The following is a 17186-nucleotide window of genomic DNA, read 5'->3' as shown; positions in this document are numbered from 1 at the left end:
TTTTTTTTTTTTTTTTAGGTTAGCAACAATAGATACATTTTAGTTAACTGTTCATCATATTCTTTCTCATCTTTATTCAAGATAGAGGCTATTACCAGATGAATATATTATTAATTTGACTGGAATTACTTAGATAAGAAATTATTACTGTTTATATTTGCTTTCAAATGGCTTATCCTATTTTTCCATCCACTTTGCAAATATGAGTTAACGTATCAGAATCTATTACGTAAAAGAAACTTTTCAGATTTCTGAACAGCAGCATATGGTTTGATTTTATAGGCACTGTGTTATTTCAATATCAATAAATATTGCTTGAGTGATTAAATGAAAAGAAAAATATGTGAATGAATCTTAGAAACTTAATATTGCACTCAAAAAACAAGTCAAAAGAATACCTACAATATGATTTAATTTATATAAAGATTAAAAACAAAAAACTTTAAATATTTATACAAATATTTGTGTTAAAACTTTTTTAAAAGAATTATCACTCAAAATTCCTTGTTAAAAGAAATGTTTTTTATCTGGAAGTGACCAAGGATAACCCATTTGAGGACCTCAGGCTATCATTTCTTTGACTGGTTGGGAGGACCTAGGTGGTTTTATTATTATTATTCTTTAACCCAAGTATAAACATAATACAGACCTTTTGATATATATAAGATATCATAATAAAAATTAAGAACAAACAAAACAAGTTATATTTCTTGTACATTTGAGTTTCTGGGATGAATTTATACTCATGTACTGCTTTTTGATATAAACAAATACTGCTCTTGTTACCTCATTTGATCCTCAAAACCTCCTACTCCACTCCATAGGTGGGGAAGCTGGAACTCAGAAGTGAAATGACATACACAAGTCATAACGAATCACTGGCAGGGCCAGGAGCAGAATTTGGGTCTTTCTGAATTCAGAGATTTGGACTGAAAAGTACAGTGATATTAACACTTGGTTCACATAGAATGTAAAATTTATTAGTAACTTTAAGAATATTCAAAGCAACTTGACATTAATTTATGTCATTAATTAATCATTTTGATTCTTGATATCCTTTATAAAATACTGGCCCCTCACATCATGTTGATCTGAAGTTAAATTCAAGCTTTCAACCTTGGCATTTAAGGGCCTCCGTCCTCTGACTTCAACCTTCCGCGTTTCGTCTTGTACATTCTACTCCAGTTATGCTGGACTATTTCTCAAGCATGAAATGTCCTTTCATATTACATTTCCTTTGTTATAGTGCATCCTTTTTACTAAGACACCATCCTACCTTCTTTTCTGCTTATTGGCCAATGCTTCTCCCTCAAAGACAATTTAAATATTCTCACCCCACATAAGCCATCTCTAAAATCCCCATTTGGAATGAATTGCTGCCTTCTTTGTGCAACCATTACAGAGTGTTGGGACTTTTATTACTCCTTTTTATTTCATCTGGTACTATACCTTATGCTCTATACTAAATGAGAAGTTACCTGAGAAAATAGAGTCAATCCTATGTGTATTTTTATCCACCACCAAACACCACATAAAGCCATAATATATTCTTTCAATAACTGTTGAAATAAATCTAGTAATGTGCTCAAATAAATAGAAAATGAATCCTTAATTGGTTACATAGATATGAAATTTTCCTAACCAGTTCCTCTTAAATCCTTCAAGTTATATTTAAAAGATAATCTACTGATATACTTTTTCCTGTTTGAAGTTACAATCATATAATAGCTAAATAGCATGGCATTTGATTCTATCATAATTATTAATATTATTATTGTAATAATGGTTAAGGGTTTATTACTCTACAAAATCCAAGTGAGGGTGTTTGCTAATAGTAGGGGAAATCAACATCTCATTTACTTGTTCTTGTAGATTACACACAGATGAGAGTGTCAGGTCCAACCACTAGTAATCCTAATTCAATTCCTCATTTGTTATATAGAATTCCAGGTGTACTGCTGTTTCTGAGATAGCCAAGAGGTTGCAAATCAAATCTGGTAATCTCATTCTTTGCATGTACAGGCACGTTTTCAGCAGCGGAGCGAGAGTCAGCATAAATGAATCTATTGATCCTCTTCAAAATTCAACTACAAACCTATTTAGAATTAAATATATTAGACATCAAGTGTAGCAGTTGTAGCAAGATCAGTGACATAATTAAGGGCACTATTGAGCATTAGAAGAAAAATGAAGGGGTATTTTTATTCTGTTAAGGAATAAGAAATGCCAGTTGAATGCCAATAATTTGGTTGCCCATGAAAGTGCAAGTCACATTAATATTTAAGTCTCATAATGGTCTCTAAATTCTGCCTATTTGGCACTGAGACTATCTGACAGGTTACATAACAAAGTACTCTCAAGGGAAGGCTTCCTTAAAAACTTTTTATTTAGAAATAGCTTTCACACTCCCTTCCATTATATATGACTGTTTTTTTCCCTACCTTTCTAAATAAAATCTCATGTTAAACATATCCTCTGGGAGAACATACAACCTAGAAGAACACAAAATTCCACTAAATTGGTATTTATGAAACCACCTAATTAGAAAAAAAGACAGTTTTTTATATGACCAAGTTAAAGACAAATGCACATAGCCTGATTCGCCTTCCTTTTCTGCATACATCAACCTGCAGTCAGCTTTGTGTGCAGAAATAGATATGAATCCTCAATTACTTGCATCTTAACTGTATCAACATCTAAAATATTTTCTTTCATTTAAATTTAATGAACAAATGTCAGAATGAGGACTTGGTGATTCATTCACGATTTCAGCTTATCTAGTGCATTATAAGCCACCATCTATTTCAAAAGTCCTCTGTAAGAACCATTCAACTATATTTGAATATTTCTGCTCTTATTTATCAGCCAGTCTCTATTTTTTCTAAATATATTACCCTTTCTACATATGTTACATTGAAGAATGTCAAACTAACATCTACAATAAAAATCCCTTCGTCTTATGTGTCCTCCACTAGAAATACCTTCCTCTGTCAGCCAAACCTCAGGGAAGACGAGTCTTTACTTGCTGCCTTGTCTATTCCTCACTTCCCTTTCATTCCTTTCTTACCTCTCTCTTGAAATTGCTGTGACAGTACTTGCCCTTCATTTGGACTATTCCAGAGGACATTTGGCAGTTCTCATCTGCTAAATCTCTCTGCTACCTTATACACTGTTGACCCCATGCTTCTTTCTAAAAGTTTCTACTCCCTCGGCTTCTGTGTTCCTACTCCTGCGCTGTTACTCATTCCAGGTCATTTCTTCTCACTTTCTTTTACAAACTCTTGCTCAGATGACCACCAACCAGATGTTAGGAAACTGGTCTATGATACTACCAGGAATATCCTTAAAGGAAGGGGATGGGCTTATTCTCATCTCTTCCCACTAGACAGCATGTAGATGTGATCTCTGGAGGTCAAGGAACTATCTTGGCCCCTGAGGATGATCTATGTGTCGAGCATGGGGAATTAACAAGATAAAAGGCATCACTGATAATAATGCAGCTGCTCTACCAGCTTTATATTAATCATGTTTTTTTAATTTATGTTTTAACATCGTAGGGGGCCTTGATGCCTAGGGAGAGACTGACCCTGCCAGGGCTAGCTACTTCCTAGAGATAAGAAACTTGCCTGCCAGCATGTCTTTCATATGCAAACCAAACAATTCTAAGTTCATACCCCCAACCACCTCCTTTATCTACCTCACACACCAAGTCAATATTTTCCATTGTAAATCAACCCAGGGCAAAAGACCAGACCACTGGGGACAGCCCCTATTCTGAAAGACCCACTGGAATTATTTAAACTAGCCAATCCCAAGCTGTGTACCCTGCCTGCCTTGCCTTTCCCATGGAAACCTCCAAAAGAATATGGTCCATACTTCCTCCTCACTCTGGTTTCTGCCTCCTGACTGACTCTGTTGTTTCTCTGTGTGGCTCTGCATGGCCTGCAGTGCCTCTCCTTTCTAGAGGAACTGTAACAATAAACTTTTCCTTCAATGGCATTGACCTCTCCGTGTCGTCACTCAGTCACCTTTATTAATTAAGACCTGGGCATTTTTTAGTATATGTACATGTGGGGTACAACATTGATTTTCACTAATTGTGCATGGTGGTTAGATCAGTATAGTTAGCTTATTCATCATTACAATATGCAATCATTCTCTGTGTCCATTGACCAATTCTTCATTAGCCCCCCTCCCTCTCCCCCTCCCCTCTCCTCCCCTTTCCACCTCAAGTTTTTTAAAAGTTCAATGTATTACTGTGATTGTTGTTTCTTTCTTTCTTTCTCTCTGTCTCTCTTTATTGTTCCTTTGTTTATTTATGGATTCAGCTCCCAGTTATGAGTGAGAACATGTGGTATTTCTGTTTCTGTACCTGGGTTGTTTCACCTGAATAATTTTCTCCAGGCTCATCCATGTTGCTGCAAATGGTAGAATTTCATTCTTTTTTATGGCTGAGTAGTATTCCATTGTGTAGATATACCACAATTTCCTTATCCAGTCATCCATCCATGGACATTTAGGTTGATTCCATAGCCTAGCTATTGTAAACAGAGCAGCAATAAACATGGGAGTGCAGGTATCCCTTCAACCTGATGTTTTCCAATCCTCTGGATATATCCCCAGGAGTGGGATTGCTGGATCATATGGAAGTTCTACCTGTAGCTGTTTAAGGAACCTCCATACTGTTCTCCATAATGGCTGCACTAATTTACAGTCCCACCAACAGTGCAAGATGGTTCCTCTCTCCCCACATCCTCACCAGCATTTGTTATCTAGACTCTTTCATCTCTGAATTTTATTGATATGAGAAAGACATAAACTTCTTTCCTATCTAAATCACTGTTATTTTCAGTTTTCTATCATTTACAGTCAAATATTTTAATATAGACATACATCACTGGTATATTCCACAAGCCATTCAAATACAGCATGTTCTAATCATGCTCAATATTCTGTCCCTCTCAAAACTTCCCTCAGTCTAATTATTTCTTTTTCAGATAATGTTATTATGATCTGCACATAGTAATTCAAACCAGAAACCCAAGAGTCACCTTAGAATCCTTCTCTACTTTCACGCCACACGTCCAAAGAATATCCAGGGCTTTTACATTTTACTCCACTCCCTAAATGCTTCTCAAACATATGCTTCTTACTTTTGCATATCAACTGCCTCTGATGTATGCTTCTTTCCTGTACTAATAACACTCAGAATAAAATACAAATTTTCTATTATGTCCTAAGAGCCCCTTGCATGATCTTACTCTCCTACCTTTACAACCATACATTTTTCTACTATTTTCTCCTCTCCTTACTCTCCAGGTACAATGTCATCCTTTCTGTTTCTTGAAGACATCAATCTTATTACCATTTCAGAGCCTTTACACCAGCTGTTCACTCTGCTTGGAGCACTGGTCCAAGCCCTTCACATGGCTGGTTCTTCCCTCTCCAAGTCTGAGTAAATGTCAGCTCCTCAAAACGGCTTTCCCCGATCACCCTATCTAAATCACCTTGACACACACAGATGCACACATCTACTCTCTATCATATTACTATGCTTATTTTCTTTATAGCAATTATCACATGTGGCACTATCTTGTTTGCATGTTATCTAGTTCTTTGTTGTCCATCTCCCTCGTGAGACAGCAAGCAGGTTGAAATAGACTCAATCTGTCTTTACTTCTACATACTTTTTGCCAAGCACATAGGAGGTGCTCAAATATTTGTCAAATAATGAATGAATGTTCTATTTCTAATCTTGTCCCTCTTTAGACCTATTCTCCTTGCTGATACCAGAATGATTTAGACAGAATCCAACTATAAAACAATGCTAATGTAAACTTGTCAAGTTTCCAACAGGGGTTTCCAAATTTTAGCATGCTAGGAAACACCTTGAGGTATTCAAAACATAGATTCCCAGACCCACCCTCAGGAGATTGTGATTTAATACATCTGGTGCAGTGCCTGGGAAAATGCATTAAATGTATTTTTAAAAGCACTCTAGGCAACTCTGAGGCCATAAAGTGTGCAGAATAAAACTCACACTCTTTAACCTGGTGTACAAGGTCTTACATAACCAGGCACTTACCTGGCCCCAGGTCCCTTTACTGCCATGTCCCACCTGAAATTTTGTTTCAGCTGTGCTGAGATGCAGCTGTTCTTTAAACACACTGCGTTAATTTTTGCCCCTGAGCTTTTGTTCCTGTTGTTCCTAATCCCACCATTTTACCCAGATGCCTCTGCCACAAGATTCATCTTTTCCTGAAGAATTCACTAAAATTCCAGGAAAAACTCAGTACTGCTAAACAGAAAGGGGCTCTTGTTTGTTTTTCTTTATCTACATAAAGCAATGTGGGATAAGATTTGAACATCTAGTACTTATAGTCCCATTTATAACTATGATAATCCCCTCCAGTTCAAAAATAGTGGTGGAAAGAATGTAATTGTAAATGTTATGGAGTGTATTGACTTTGGAGAACCTGGGATAGTTATTAAAGCCAAACCAACAAACAAAGAGCATCAGAAGTGGAATTCCTTCCATCTTTTCCCAGGTTCCATTGAAAACAAAGCCTGAGATGAAAGCTTACATGCTAGTATTTTACTAGGGGTGTAAAATCTCAGGGAAGCAGAATTGAGAAGTAAGACAGTGAGCCAGAGAACGAGACAAAATTTAATAGGATGCTTTACCAAACAGGCCACAGCTTCATAATAAATGTAGTAGATTACTCAGTCTCATTCAGCATCTTTAATAGACTGTTTGAATGACTCCGTCTTGGAATAGCCCACCCGTGAAGATGAAGGAAAGAGTATCTTTCTGCCAGCACCCTTCTCTCTCATCTCCCATGCACCACAAGAGTTAACTTCACCACATTTGCAGGTTGTGTTACCTGGCTTCTCGGGACATCATGGCCATAGTCAGACACAACAATTGGTCCTTCTTGTTAGGCAGTAACACAAGCATAGCAAATGGAGTGGGAATACAATGGGAACCACCACTTCTCATCCCACAGATCTTTGATGTTAGTGCCAATCTCTATAGTCCTCACAGTACTGCTTATGATTAACTGTCCTGACCAGGATGGGGTAGGACATTTTGAAGGGCTCTAACTAATCCTTTCTTTATGAAGGCCATTACTTTATAAACAGATATACACAAGTCAGAAACTCCTACCAGATGCTAACTGTTTCTATCAAATTATACATTCAGGATCTCAGGAAATAACTGCAAAATAAGCCCAGAGACTAACCAGGCATGCTGTGAAATAAACTTGGTTAAGACCCCAGTCCACTTGGGGGATGACAACTGTGTTTTGGGTCCCCTACTGTTGTTGTTAATGTCAGTTCAGATACCATAACTAATAATTCTGTTTTCTTACCATAGAGTTATCCTGGCAAATGACATCAGGTCTTTTTAAGGAAGGACTGAAGGAGTATTCACCTCATACATTTCTAATGGCATCATAGGATCCTTCTTCAAGAGGAGAAATCCCCACATCACTTTCAATCAATGAGCTCCAGATCTATTCACTTAGATCTGATAACTATGAAATATGACAATTTTCCATTGCAATAGCTAATATCAAACTTCTACTTGCTAGTTGTTGTTTTTTTTTTAATTATGCAAGCAGAGAAACACCTCAGTTTAGCTTCCCGTCTATCTCACTGCTAACAGCCCTATGACCCATTGCCTCTCATCACGGGTTTCTGCAGCTCAAGGCACCCTCTCCCTCATTCCAGCCTTGTGGCCTACTGTAGCCGGTATGTTAACCATTCCTCTGACAATTGAGGACTTCCACCTGGCTTCGATGAGTTCATAAGCTAGGGGAATGGGAGGATAGTAAAATATTGTTTAACGGGTACAGAATTTTGGTTTGACCTGGTGAAAAAGTTCTGGAGCTGGATAGTGGTGATGGTCGCACAGCAATGTGAATGTACTTAGTGTCACAGAACTATACACCTAAAATAGTGAAAATGGTAAATTTTGTACTGTATATATTTTACCACAATAAAAAAAGAAGCAATTCAAAACTATTACCCTTGTAATTATCATTTCCCCCTGCTATAGGTCAAATGTGTCCCTCAAAAGTTCATGTATTAGAAACAATCACCATTCTAACAAGATTGTTAAGAGGGTGGGAAATCCAGTTCTGATATTTGAAAGGTAGGGCCTTGAGGAGGTGATTAGATTGTGAGGACTGTGCCCTTGTGAATGGACTAAGCTATCCATGGAGTAATAGGTTTGGCTCTGATGCCTTTATAGGAAAACAAGTGAGCAGATTAGCTCTCTTGCTCAGCCCATTCTTGCCATGTGATACCCTTGGTTGCTATAAAAAGTCACCAAGAATAAGGCCCTCACCAAGTGTGTTCCCTGGACCTTGGACTTACCAGCCTCTAAACTGTAAGAAATAAATTTCACTTCCTTATAAATTACCCAGTTTCATGTATTCTGTTAAAAGCAACAGAAAATGGACTAATATACCTCAATTCCAATTAAGTATAACAGTCACATAATATCAATTGTGCTTTTCATACCTCATGGAGCCTAGTTACAACAACTGGTTTAAAATAATTTTCTGATAGTTGCCACATTGGGTCATCTTACGGTTATTGCACATGCATATACGTGTGTGTGTGTGTGTGTGTGTGTGTGTTTGTGTGTGTGTGTGTTTGTGTGTGTGTGTGTGTGTGTGTGTCCTGCTTTCCCCTTGAGAATTGGTCATCTTTTACTGATTGATTGCATTTTGAGTAATTTTGGATTGTATTCTAGACATTGTGAGCATTATGCTGCATAGGCTCTGGATCCTGTTATAAACTTCTGCAGAATGTTGATGTTTCTATTTTAGAAGGCATCCAACCTGGTTAGGTTCATACCATATGTTCTGTTTCCTTCTGTAAGGGTATATTCAATTTCTGTTTAGTTCCTGAAACTTTTGCTACATTGGTTTGGGTGTGTCCCATTCATGTATTACTCAGGAGACTTATGCAAGTGGTTCATATATCAGTTAAGTTTCCTAAGCCTTGGCTACACGTCTTTGGTTGTGGCCCATGCATGCATAACTCAGGGGTTTATCTGAGACTAGTTCAGATTGATAAACAGGACTAGGAGAACCCTTTCCTGACTCTTCTCTAGTACTTCCCCCAAACTCACACTTTTCTGGTTCCTTTGGCCAGAAAGATTGAATTTATATCAGTTTAAGCTGCATGTTCCAACGCACAACTTCATGGCTGAGGCCTTCCCTTGGGATAAAACTGTGGGAGGAAAAATAAATAGTAAAACCTGTCAGGCTAAGGCCCAGACCCTTCAAAACCGTTGTACAGACTGGGTCACAGACCCCTCACATACAGGCTGCAAACTAGGTAACTGGGAAAAGATCCTGGGAGCCACCAGCAGAGTTGACAGGTTCATTCCAACAAGAGCGCAGTCCTCAGCTTCCTCAGCAGTAGCTTACAGCAGCCTTCAGTAGCACAGGCAGTGGCCTCTTGGAGCATCCCAGGGGCCCTGGCAGCAACAGCCTCAAGCAGCAGTAGCATCCTCCTCTGGCCCCCCACTGGGGTATCCCAGGGGCAGGGGGCACTGTGGATCAAAGCTGTTTGTCCTTTATACTCAAGTCCAATAACCAAGGACATCTGGGTGTGAGTCAGAAAACCCAAGCAGGAACACCTGGGTGCCCATGCACATCCACAGACAATAGCCAAGGAACACCTGGGCACACTGCACAGCTAACATAGTGACATCAAATGCTTGGCAAGATTCCAAATCCCCAAGGCAGCCTGACCATTTACTTTCACTTTCCTTACACCACCCCCACTCCAAGCATTTGACTTCTCCAAGTTCTGATTCCCCTCCACAATCCTGTGTTTTAGTTTACTTTTCAGAGTCCTCACATTTTTGTCTGTTTATTTTGTTCTGGGTTTCCAGCTCTCATCAGGAGATGGAACAGGCTAGAGTGGGCTAACACCACTATAGCAGAATCAGAATGGTCCTCCCACTTTTCTGTTTGTTTGCTGGTATATCAGTAAGATCCAGCCAGGAAATGAAAGAACCAGGTCAGTTTTTTCAAACACAATGACTTGTACTAAATGTGAATTGATTTCACAGGTGATGGAAAGTTAGGGAAGCTAAAAAGGAGATGGCAAATCAACACAGATTGACAACAGCTGGAAGCGGCCGCCAACCCTAGTATTAGATGGACAGTGAAGGGAGATGTTATCAGAGGCCAGATGCTGGAGCTTTCTGGCAAGCACTAGAACATGTGAAGGTACACTGCTGGGACCATGGTGGGAGAAGCTCAGGCTTGGAGCTGCAGAGGAGATTCACATTCACAGCCAGAGAGGCCACAAGAGGCAGAGTAATTTGGGGTGCGATATCCCAGCTTCTCCTATCACTCTCACTTTCCGGTCTTCCAATAGAACCTCCTACTGACTAAACCTACTGGGAAGCCAGAGTACAAGAGAGCCAGGGGAATGGTTTTCTAACAGAGTAAAGCAGAGGAAGGTAGGTGCTATGGTTTGAATGTGTCCCGTCCAAAATTCAGGTGTTGACAATATGATAATAGTAAGAGGTGAGGCCTTTAAGTGGTGATTAGGCCATGAGGGCTTCTCCCACATAGTGGGATTAAGGCCTGTGTAAAGAGCTTTACAGAGCATTTGGTCCATCTTCTGAGGACACAGCAATAAGAAGCCATCTTGGAAGCGGAGACCAGACTCTCACCAGACATCAGATCTGCCAGTGCCTTGATCTTGAACTTCCAAGCCTCCAGAACTATGATATATAAATTTCTATTCTCTATAAATTACTTAGTCCAAGGTCTTTGGTTAAAGCAGCACAAACATACTGAGATAATAAGAAAATGAATTTGGGTCAAAAAAGGATTTGATAGGCACATTGGAGAATTCCCAAATAAATCCCAAACATCTATCATTTTGCCCATATATACTAACACTTTACATTTTTAAGGTGCATTTTAAAAAATCAACATATAGATAAAATAGCAAATAGCACCAATTGAATAGAAGTTTGACATCTGCCAGAAATTTAGAAATGGCTGGCATTTGAAATGATTATTTCTCAAGATGCAATTTGTGTTATAAACTCCAATTCATGGTATGAGAGAGTGAAGATTCAGGCACTATCCAAGTTACATCCTGATCTCTAATTGAGATCAAAAGGCATAGATCAGAGCCAGGAAATAATAGCCAAAAGGAAAGGAAACCCAAATTCAGATACATGAGTGATATGGAATAAGACAGAAGAAAAGGGGCTTCTCTTCCTAACTAAAAACTCAGAAAACCCCTGAAAATCTAGGAGATGCAGTTCACAGGCAAATGAACTTGTATTTCTCCAACATTATAACTCCAGTTTCTGGCAGAGTATTTTTTTAATCCATAGAGTTTTAATAGGGAAATAGTCTAGGAGAGCCGTCAATATGGGCCTTCTAGCTTGCCTAGGATCTTTTTCTCTAAAAGAAAATATGCCTTGAGTTATTAGAAAAAAGACTTAAATGAAATTGCCAATTTAAAAAAAAAAAAAAAACTTTGACACTTTCTTTAAAGTCATGCTCAATCTATCTTTTCTTGCTTATGATACAGCCAACTTGCATATAAACAATATGCAAAACCATTTTTTAAAAATCAGTTTTTGTCCAGGTAATTTCAACTAGGACTCAATTTTTCTAAAATAAAAAAGAAAAGAAAAGAAACAAATGGAAAATGTCATGCGAGTTTCTGTGTTTTTATTACATTCTCTTCATAGTCTTCATTATAAATGTTATCAGCCTATAAGTGGATCTATTCCAAAGCTAACATCTCATTTCTTGGCTCTAAAAGTGAAGTATTTTAACTCATTTACCCATATAAGTATTTTATCAATATACAAAGTAAAACAAACACAAAAGTAAACCACTGTAACTTGTTATACAGCTGAAAAAGACTAGGGCTTTACTCAGCTAAGAATAATACATGGAACTTATAGAAGGAGAGAAAAGAACTGTGGTTGCTAGAAGTGGAAAAGGGGAGGGGAGAGGGGGAAGTGGGGGGGTAACAAGAAGTTGGTTAACAGACACAAGGAATGATTATGTATCATAATGATGAATAAGTTAACTGTCCTGATCGACCATCACACATTATACACAGCTTCTAAAGGTCACCTTTGTACCTCACATATATGTAGAATAAATTATATTTTAAAAATAAAATAAAAGATATAATTAGTCTGTATAATTTTTAGACCAGTTAATTGCTCCATCAGAGTTTCCAATTATGCCAGTGGTTCTCAAATCCCCCAGTACCGGAAGAGGTGACATAGGTTCACATATAGGACAAGGCTATGGCCAGTCCCTGATTTGGTTGCAGGGCTATTGCATTATGAGAAATAGCTCTCCATTAAGTAGCTCTAACTTCACTCTTGTATCACAACTGAGTCCACCATGACATAAAGAACAACCTGGGTGAGAAGTATCTGATAGTGCCTCCTTAAAGAATGTATTTTCCCTTAGACACAAAAAGAGTTATAATGGTCAAACTGAAAACAACACATGCAACTCTTTTCACAATTTTCTGTGGCATAGATACACCTGGGTAAGCATAAACAACATAGAAAGCACTCAGAGCTGACATTTAAACATTCCCAGGGATATACATACACTTGTCTTAGTGCCTTCACAGAAATAGTATGGCCAATATAGTGCTTTGCACAGGTGTCATTTATCAGTTTTATTGCACACAGGAAATGGCATTGTCTACTGAAAAGTATTCTCTTTGGATGTAAAACTAACCAAAAAGAAAAAAATAAAAATAAAGTTGATCACAGTTGAGAAAAGTGGGAAGGTCTATAGGTTAACTGCAGTTGCTCCCGTAGATTTCCTGTAACCACCCCTGGAGAGGAAAGGAGGAAGGGAAGGAAAGAGAGAAAAGAGGGGACAGAGCTGCAGGGGAGATGGAGGAAGAGGAGGAGGAGAGGATTTAAGCAATGTATTGCTTTTTCCTCACAATCTCTTCTTTTATCTTGATACTTCCTATGGCTGATTATATTACCTTGAGTTCACATGGATCTCATGTAGACAATGCTAGATATTTAGAACAGAATGTGTTGATGAAGGAACCACCAAGTCTATATTTTGCATGGGTAATAGTAGCCAAGCATGGCATTGTAAGAGAATCAATGTTTAATCTTCCCCAGATACCATTACTATTTGAAATTCTTAAGCATCATTTTTGGCATCAGAAAAATTTGATAAACTCCTACTTAATTGACCAAACTTTAGATTTATATTGGTTTCATGCCACTCCTTAGAGAAATTTACCTCCATTTTGGAAGAATACAAAGGTCACTACCTAAAAGGCAAATCAAGCCAAATCTTATAAAGCCAAGCCAAGCCACACACTCAGAGTTGCCTGGTTTGAGTCCTGAACAAAATATTTGAATCAACACTTTGCAAAAGATATGAATGGCTAATAAGCATATGAAAAATATACTCAATATCATTAGTCACCAGGGAAATAAAATTAAAAGTGTTACAGCTCATTACAGCAAACTCGCAAGGAGAGGCAAGATACCAAGGCTTGAAGCAGGAAGCAGAGTGTATTGTGCCGGCACCAGCTCAGTGGACTTGTGTCACAAAGGCTGAGCCCCCCAGTACAGTGGGGCTGTTTCTTTTATATGGTTTTTACTTCCTGGTCTTTAAAGTCGGGCAAAGGGTACCCTTATATGGTGATGTTTTTCTCTCAGGGGTGGAAAGTCCCAGATCAGTTAGCTGTTGCTGCAGAGCAGAGCACAGCTGGGCATGCATGATAGCAGGGTGGGGCACAGCCTGCCTCAAAACCATAATGAGATATCACTCCATACCCACTAGAATGGCTAAAATAAAAAAGACTGACCATACCAAGGACTGGCATGGATAAGAAGTGAAGGGGACTCTCATACACTGATGGTGGGAGTGCAAAATGGTATGAACACTGTGGAAGAAAGGGTTTGGTCACTTTTTATAAAACGAAACATACACTTTACACTTTACCCAGCAATTCCACTCCTTAGACTTTGCCCAAGATAAAGGAAAACATGTTTACAAAATAATAGGAAAAACTAAAATGGTCAACAACATTTAATTGAAAAAAAGTGGTATATTCATAGAAGGGAGTACTACTCAGCAATAAACAACGGATACACATGGATGAATCAAAAAACATTATGCCAAGTGAAAGATGCCAGAAACCAAAGAGTACGTGGTATATGATGTCACTTATATGAAACTCCAGAAAGGGCAAATCTAAACTATAGTGTCAGAAAGCAAATTTGCATTTTGCCAAGAGCAAGGGAAGGATTGGAGGACTAAATTCAAAAAAAATCACAAGGGAAATTGGGGATGAAGGAAGTGTTTATCTTGATTGGGTTGGTGGTAAGTGAGGGTATACATCTATAAAAATTGTATTTCTTGGGCTGGCCCCGTGGCTCACTCGGGAGAGTGTGGCACTGGTAGTGCCGAGGCCGCGGGTTCAGATCCTATATAGGGATGGCCGGTGCGCTCACTGGCTGAGCGCGGTGCAGACCACACCGTGCCTAGGGTTGCGATCCCCTTACTAGTAAGGAAAAAAAAATTGTGTTTCTTGTTGTATGGAAAATACGCTAGCCTCAGGGTACCATATTTTCAGAATCGCTTATTTTATCTTTAATAATTTTGACTATTTGCTGCCATTTGTTGTGCACCTAATTTTAGATATGTGATCCCATATAACCCTCATAAGACATGACCAGATAGGTATTATGATTACTGTCATCTCAAAGATGGGGAAATAGGGCTCAAAAATATTGAATAATACTCTTATATTAGCCTGAGTTGAAATAATTACATTCTACATCATCTCCCTATGATGCCTTCGGCTTTATTTTAAACAGGATGTACCACATAGCACTAGTTTATGTCTTATATTACTCTTTTGATATTTTATTTTAGAGGTTGATATAAAATCTCACTCATGACTTCCTTTGAAGCAGAATAAATTATTGCAATTATCTTTACCCTGACTTTCTTATTACTTCCATATTATATCCTAATTATGGACTCTAAACTCCATATTTTTCACCAGTGAAGTTAGTGTAGGTTAGATTACTCTAATTCTCCAACTATCTTAAAATAAAATGCCTTTTGATTTTGTGCTACCTTAACTACCTGAGTTTTCCAAATAATACTTGGACCTATTTGCTACATCAATTTAAGAATATTCTATATTTTCTTCTGGTCCATGACTCTTTCATCATTTATGCTCATTATATTGAGAATGCCCTTTCACAGATATACAAAAACTTATTTGATTAGGGCCAGATTCTGTTGTCAGGTTTGCACATAGCTCCCATTAAGTTTTATGTGTAGTCCACCTAATAGCTCATTTGAAATGTTTTAGTATATCTACTAAGTTGTTAGGGCACTAAAAAATAACCACATCTTATTAATTTCTGCTTTAATAAGAGCCAAGTTTATTTATATTTTACCTTCCTGGAAAAAAAAATGTATACCAAGAAATCCTATAAAAATCTCATATAGTGTGCCAGTAAGTTTTAGCAACCTTTAAAGTGGTATATTTTCTAAAAAATTAGGAGTTGTGCTAAGTGACAATACCTGAACAACTGAGAATTCATGAGCAGAAATCAGAATGTTCAACTCTAAAAGAGCATCTCTTCCATTGTCTCTTTAATAGGTCTTAAATCACAAACTTTGTTCTTAATATTTTCATATTCAGTATAACTAGGCAAAAAGAAAAATTCACTGGTTTTTTTTTCTATATATTCCACACTTCTGACACCACATATATGGATTTCTCACACCAAGCAATCATTCATTTCTCTAGCAGACACCAAATGGGTGTCCTACAATTTAACTCAATTCTGTCACTAACTGCCTGGAGTTAGCATAGACTCCACAAATTAAGGACTCAGTAACACAAGACTGCTCCTCTCCCCCATTTGACACTAATCTTAAATCCAGGTTGTCACCTGTGCTTTTGATCAGCTGTAAATAAGAGGTTCCCACAACCTCAGATTCAATAATTTGCTAGAACAGTTCACAGAACTCAGGAAAACAGTTTACTTATTAGATTACCAGTTTGTTATAAACAGATACAATGCAGGAGCATCCAGATGGAAGAGATGCATGGAACAAGGTACGGGGTGAGGTGCCTCTCTGGGTGAGCGGTCCTCCCAGGACCTCCATCAGAAGTGCCCTGTCCTTTGCAGTTTTTTTAATTGGCAGATAAAATTGTATATAGTTAGCATGTACAATAGAATGTTTTGAAATATATATACATCATGGAATGGCTAAATCAAGCTAATTAGGAAAGATGTTGGCAGAGGTTACAAAATTTTCGATAGAAATAAATCCATGGGATCGATTGTACAACATAATGACTATAGTTAATAACAGTATTTTGTATTCTTGAAAAATGCTAAGGGAATAGATTGAAGTGTCCTTTGGGGTTTTTATGGAAGCTTCATTAGGTAGGCATGACTGATTAAGTCACTAGCTACTTGTAATTAACTCTTCACCTCCTCTCCCTGCCCCCAGAGTTTGGAGAATAGAGTTGAAAGTTTCAACCCTCTAAGCTCAGGGCTGGCTCCCCTGGCCCCATCCTTAGAGGCTTGTCAAAAGTCACCTCATTAACATAAACTCAAATGTGGTTGAAGGGGATTTGTTAGAAATAACAAAAGATGCTCCTTTCACCTTAAAGGCATTTATCACTTAAGAAATTAAAAGGGTTTTAAGAGATCCGGTCAGGAACCAGAGACCAAATATAGATTTCTTTATTAAATTACTATCACACTAGCTTCAAAGAGTTATCTAATCACAGGTAAATAATGGAGAGTTGATTTATTTCAACAGATAAATTTGAAACCCTTGTCTTAGGCAAAGACCAATAACTAGGTTAGGAATGGGAAGTTTCCTACATTGTGTCAAATTTATAAATGTTACTTTTGTACTTTTCTCAACACTGGCCAGCAAGCAATTCAGTCCACATCTGCTTCGATTTATTTCCTCCGGGAAAGCAGGGTGCTTCTTCAAAAACTGATATCTCAGATAACAAAAATACAAGGATGCTAAGGTAGACTTTCTGGAGTCCTGGAAAAACCACCATGGCTCAGAGTCCCAATTATGATGATACCCAACAGCCCCGTCCATCCACCTTTACGTCCAAGCCTCTGG

Source organism: Cynocephalus volans, chromosome 13 (genome assembly GCF_027409185.1).
Source record: "Cynocephalus volans isolate mCynVol1 chromosome 13, mCynVol1.pri, whole genome shotgun sequence".
In the NCBI taxonomy this organism is placed as follows: domain Eukaryota; kingdom Metazoa; phylum Chordata; class Mammalia; order Dermoptera; family Cynocephalidae; genus Cynocephalus; species Cynocephalus volans.
The sequence above is the reverse complement of the archived record's forward strand: the minus strand, read 5'-3'. Positions refer to the sequence as shown.